Here is a 6000-nt window from a genome sequence, read left to right as displayed (position 1 = left end):
ATATTTGAACATACCATCTCTCATTTAGGAGTAAATACTTCTTTTAGATTTAAGTTTTCACTTCAAAGATGGCAAGATGCCATATACAAGTTGTAATTTTATAGCTTTAAAAAAGGTAACTGTTTAGTATTTGATGTCAACTTTTAATTCATTCATTTTTGAACTGTTTTTTTTTTTTAATCCTTTCAAATTCACAAGTTCACAGAATCTATCCTGGCAGCATTAAGTACAACACAGACATGTGGACAGGATATGATAAAGGACACACACTACATTCAGTCACTGTGGGAATATGTAAAGTCTCCAATCAACACCTAAATTCACAAATTTTATTTGAAAAAAAAACATCAGGCCTTCAAATGGCACACAGTAAGCTTCCTACAGCTAAAAACAAGAATAAAACCATTCAAGACATTGGTAGAACCTTAGGATTACCTAAATCAACTGTCTTCTTCTTCTTCTTTCAGCTGTTTCTGTTAGAGGTTGCCACAGCAGATCATATTTTTCCATATACTCCTGTCCTATGTATCTTGCTCTGTTACACCCAACACCTGCATGACTTCTCTCACCACATCCATAAATCTCCTCTTAGGCCTTCTTCTTTTCCTATTACCTGGCAGCTCCATCATTTTCCCAATATACCCAACATCTCCCCTCTGCACATGTCCAAACCAATGCAATCTTACCTCTCTGACATTGTCTCCAAACTTTCCAACCTGAATTGACCCTCTAATGTACTTATTTCAAATTCTGTCCATCCTTGTCACACCCAATGCAAATCATAGCATCTTTAACTCTGCCAAATCCAGCTCTGTCTTCTGTTTTTTTGGTCAGTGCCACCATCTCCAACCCATATAATATACTGTAGTTGGTGTCACTACCGTCTTGTAGACCTTCATTTTCACTCTTGCTGATACCCATCTGTCACAAATTACTCCTGACACTCTTCTCCACCTATTCCAATCTGCCTGCACTCTCTTGTTCACCTCTCTTCCACACTCCCAATTACTCTGTACTGTTGATCCCAAGTATTTAAATTCATTCACCTTCGCCAACTCTACTCCCTGCATCCTCACCATTCCACTGACCTCGCTATCATTTACACACATTTATTCTGTCTTGCTGTAACTGACCTTATTTCCTCTCCTCTCTAGGACATATCTCCACCTCTCCAGGGTCTCCTCAACCTACTCACTACTCTTGTTACAGTTGACAATGTCATCAGCAAACATCATAGTACATGGAGACACCTGTCTAATCTTGTCTGTCAACCTGTTCATCACCATTGCAAATAAGAAAGGACTCAGAGTAGATCCTTTTATGTAATTCCACCTCCATATTGAATGCATCTGTCAGTCCTACCACAGACCTCGCCACTGTTACTTCCCTTGTACTGTACATGTTCTGTACCACTCTTACATACTTCTCGGCCACTTTCGACTTCCTCATACAATACCACAACTCCTCTCAAGGCACCTTATCATATGCTTTCTCCAGGTCCACAAAAACACAATGCAACTCCTTCTGGACTTCTCCATACTTCCCCATCCACATCCTCAGAGCAAACATTGCATCTGTGGTTCTCTTTCCTGGCATGAAACCATACTGCGGCTCAGTCATCATCACCTCCTTTCTTATACCTAACTTGCACTACTCTTCCCCATAACTTCATGCTGCGACTCATGAATTTTATTCCCTTGTAGTTACTGTAGCTCTGAACATTCATAAAAATCGTACCAGAACATTTCTTCTCCACTCCTCAAGCATCCTCTCACTTTCCAAGATTCCATTAAACAATCTGGTTAAAAACTCCAATGCCATCTCTCCTAAACACCTGCATGCTTCCACAGGTGTGTCATCTGGACCAAAGGCCTTTCCATTCTTCATCCTCTTCATAACTGACCTTACTTTGTCCTTGCTAATCTGTTGCACTTCCTGATTCACTATCACCACATCATCTAACCTTCACTCTCTCTCATTCTCTTCATTCATCAGCCTCTCAAACTACTCTTTCCATCTGCTCAACTCACCCTCCTCGCTTGTGAGTATGTTTCAATCTTTAGCCTTTATCACCTTAACATGCTGCACATCTTACCCAGCTTAGTCCCTCTGTCTAGTCAATTGGAACAGGACATTTTCTTCCTCCTTAGTGTCCAAACTCTCATACAACTCATCATATGCCTTTTCTTTAGCCTTTGCCACCTATCTCTTCACCTTTCACCTTATCTCCTTGTACGCTTGTCTACTTTCTGCATCTCTCTGACTGTCCCATTTCTTTTTCACCAAACTCTGTATACTCCTCTTCCACCATGAGGTTTCTTTTTCCTCCTTACTTTGTCCAGATGTCATACCAAACACCCTTTTTGTTGTCACCCTTACTACTTCTGCTGTAGATGCCCAGCTGTCTGGTAACTCCTCACTGCCACCCAGTGCCTGCCTTACCTCCTTGTAAGTCACCCATGCTCCTTAATCTTCTTAAAATACATATTCACCTCAGCCATGTCCATCCTTTTCACAAAATGCACTATCATCAGACCTTCTTCATTTCTCTCCTTGACACCATACCTACCCATCACCTCCTCATTTCCTCTGTTCCCTTCACCAACATGTCCATTGAAATCTACTCCAATCACCACTCTCTGTCCTTTGGGTACACAACAACAACAACATTTATTTATATAGCACATTTTCATACAAACAGTAGCTCAAAGTGCTTTACATAACAAAGAATAGAAAAATAAAAGACACAATTAATGTTGATTTATTTTGTTTTCTTATTAACATCGAATAAGAGTAAGGTTCAATGGCCAGGGGGGACAGAAAAAACAAAAAAACTCCAAACGGCTGGAGAAAAAATAAAATCTGTAGGGATTCCAGACCATGAGACCGCCCAGTCCCCTCTGGGCAATCTACCTAACATAAGTGAAACAGTCCTCTTTGGATTTAGGGTTCTCATGGAAGGGCTTGATGAAGATGGTCATGTAGAGTTCTGCCTTTTAATCCATCCATCATTGTTGGAGCATCATGAAGCTTTGAGTAGGTGGTGGTGGCCTGCGCCACCACCACAAAGAAACCGGATAAAGAAACAGAAAAGAGAGTAGGGGTCAGTACGGATTTTAGAGCCACCATGAATAGTTATTATGATGAACTGAACATATAGAGTATCAGGATTAAGTTAAATTAAGTTAAATTGAAGTTATAGAAAGGCCATGTTAAAGTAATGTGTTTTCAGCAGTGTTTTAAAGTGCTCCACTGTATCAGCCTGGCGATTTCCTATTGGCAGGCTATTCCAGATTTTAGGTGCATAGCAGCAGAAGGCCGCCTCACCACTTCTTTTAAGTTTTGTTCTTGGAATTCTAAGGTGACACTCATTTGAGGATCTAAGGTTACGATTTGGAATATAAGGTGTCAGACATTCCAATATATACGATGGGGCGAGATTATTTAAGGCTTTATAAACCATAAGCAGAATTTTAAAGTCAATCCTGAATGACACAGGTAACCAGTGTAGTGACATTAAAACTGGAGAAATGTGTTCGGATTTTCTTTTCCTAGTTAGGATTCTAGCAGCTGCATTCTGCACTAGTTGCAAATGATTTATGTCTTTTTTGGGTAGTCCTGAGAGGAGTGCGTTACAGTAATCTAGTCGACTGAAAACAAACGCGTGAACTAATTTCTCAGCATCTTTCAGTGATATAAGAGGTCTAACTTTACTTATGTTTCTTAAGTGAAAAAATGCTGTCCTAATGATCTGATTAATATATGATTTAAAATTCAGATTACAGTCAACAATTACCCCTAAGCTTTTTACCTCCGTCTTGACTTTTAATCCTAATGTATCCAGTTTATTTCTAATAGCCTCATTGTATCCATTATTGCTAATCACTAAGATTTCAGTTTTCTCTTTAACTTGAGAAAGTTACTATTCATCCATTCTGAGATATAAGTCAGACATTGTGTTAGTGAATCAATAGAATCGGGGTCATCAGGTGCTATTGATAAGTACAGCTGTGTGTCATCAGCATAGCTGTGGTAGCTTACGTTGTGCCCTGAGATAATCTGACCTAATGGAAGCATGTAGATTGAGAATAACAGCGGACCCAGGATAGAGCCTTGTGAAACACCATATTGAATATCATGTGTCTTCGAGTTGTAATTCCCACAACTAACAAAAAATTTTCTCCCTGTCAGGTAGGATTCAAACCAATTTAAGACACTGCCAGAGAGGCCCACCCATTGACTAAGGCGATTTCTAAGAATATTATGATCAATGGTGTCAAATGCAGCACTCAGATCTCAGAGGATGAGAACAGATAAATGGCCTCTGTCTGCATTTACCCGCAAGTCATTTACTACTTTAACAAGTGCAGTTTCTGTGCTGTGATTTGTTCTAAAACCCGACTGAAAATAATCAAGAATAGCATGTTTATTGAGGTGGTCATTTAACTGCATAATGACTGCCTTCTCCAGAACTTTACTTAAGAAAGGCAGGTTAGAGATGGGTCTAAAATTTTCAAGAGCCGAGGGGTTAAGATTATGTTTCTTAAGAAGGGTTTTAACTACAGCAGTCTTAAGACAGTCTGGGAAGACCCCCGTATCTAATGACGAATTTACTATGTCCAGAACATTATCAATTAGCACGCCTGATACTTCTTTGAAAAAGAAAGTTCATCACTTCATCCAACTCACTCCAGAAATCTTCTTTCCCATCCATCGCACATCCAACTTGCAGGGCATATGCACTAATACCATTTACAGTATTATCACACCTTCAAATTCCAGCTTCATAATCATCACTCTGTCTGATGCTCTTTTCACTTCCAAAACACTCTTGACATACTGTTCCTTCAGAATAACCCCTACTCCATTTCTCATCCATCCACACCATGACAGAACAATTTGAATCCACCCCCAATTCACCTGGTTTTATTCCCCTTCCATTTAGTCTCTTGCACACACAATATACTGTATCAAACTTCCTTCTCTCCATCACATCAGCTAAATCTTTCCTCTTACCAGTCATACTTTCAACATTCAAAGTCCCTACCCTCAGTTCCACTCGTTTTACCTTCCTCCTCTCTTCCTGCCTCTGACCCCTACCCCGCCCTGGGCCTTGACCAATCCAGTATGGAAATCTGTATTGTACCTAAATCAACTATGTGGAATATAATTTAGAAGAAAGAACACACTGGTGAGTTTAATAATCGGACAGGGGAGACCTCCATTATGAAGACTTGATGACAGAAGAATCCTTACTATAGTAAAGAAAAAGCCTCAAACACCCAGAAAAAGTCTTCAGGAGGCAAATGTGTATGTGTCAGAGACGACTATCCACAGAAGACTTCATGAACAGAAACACAGAGGCCACACTGCAAGGTGCAGACCACTTGATAGCCACAAAAACAGGATTACAGCAGGAAACAGTTTACAGTTTACAAAAACGTACCTCAAAAGTGCACAGAATTCTGGAAAAAGGTCTTGTGGACAGATAACACCAAGATTAAACTTACCTGATACCTGATGACAAAAGCAAAGTGTGGAGACAGAAAGGAATGCCAAAGATAACACCTCATCTCTTAAACACTGTGTTATGGCTTTAGCATGTAAGGCAACACACAAAGCTAAAAAATGCAAAATTCTTAAATGGCCAAGCCAGACAACCAATTTAAATCCAACTGAGCATCCCTTCCATATGCTGAAGAGAAAACCTAAGAGGACAAGCCCCCAAAACAAGCAGGACCTGAAGATAACTGCATTAGAGGCTTGGTATTGCATTACCGGAGAAGATACTCAGTACCTGATGATGTCTATGAAATGAAGACTTCAAGCAGTCATTATATGCAAGGGATATGGAACAACGTAGAAACTATGGCTGCTTTAAAATTATCTGCCATTGCTATGTCCCAAACATTATGGTGCCCTCAAATGGGAGACCATGTAGAAAAAGTGTTCCCATTTCTACATGTTGTGACCAAAAAATATGCTTAAATTAATGTCTGT

Source organism: Polypterus senegalus, chromosome 2 (assembly GCF_016835505.1).
Source record: "Polypterus senegalus isolate Bchr_013 chromosome 2, ASM1683550v1, whole genome shotgun sequence".
NCBI lineage: Eukaryota > Metazoa > Chordata > Cladistia > Polypteriformes > Polypteridae > Polypterus > Polypterus senegalus.
Note: the sequence above shows the minus strand (reverse complement) of the source record.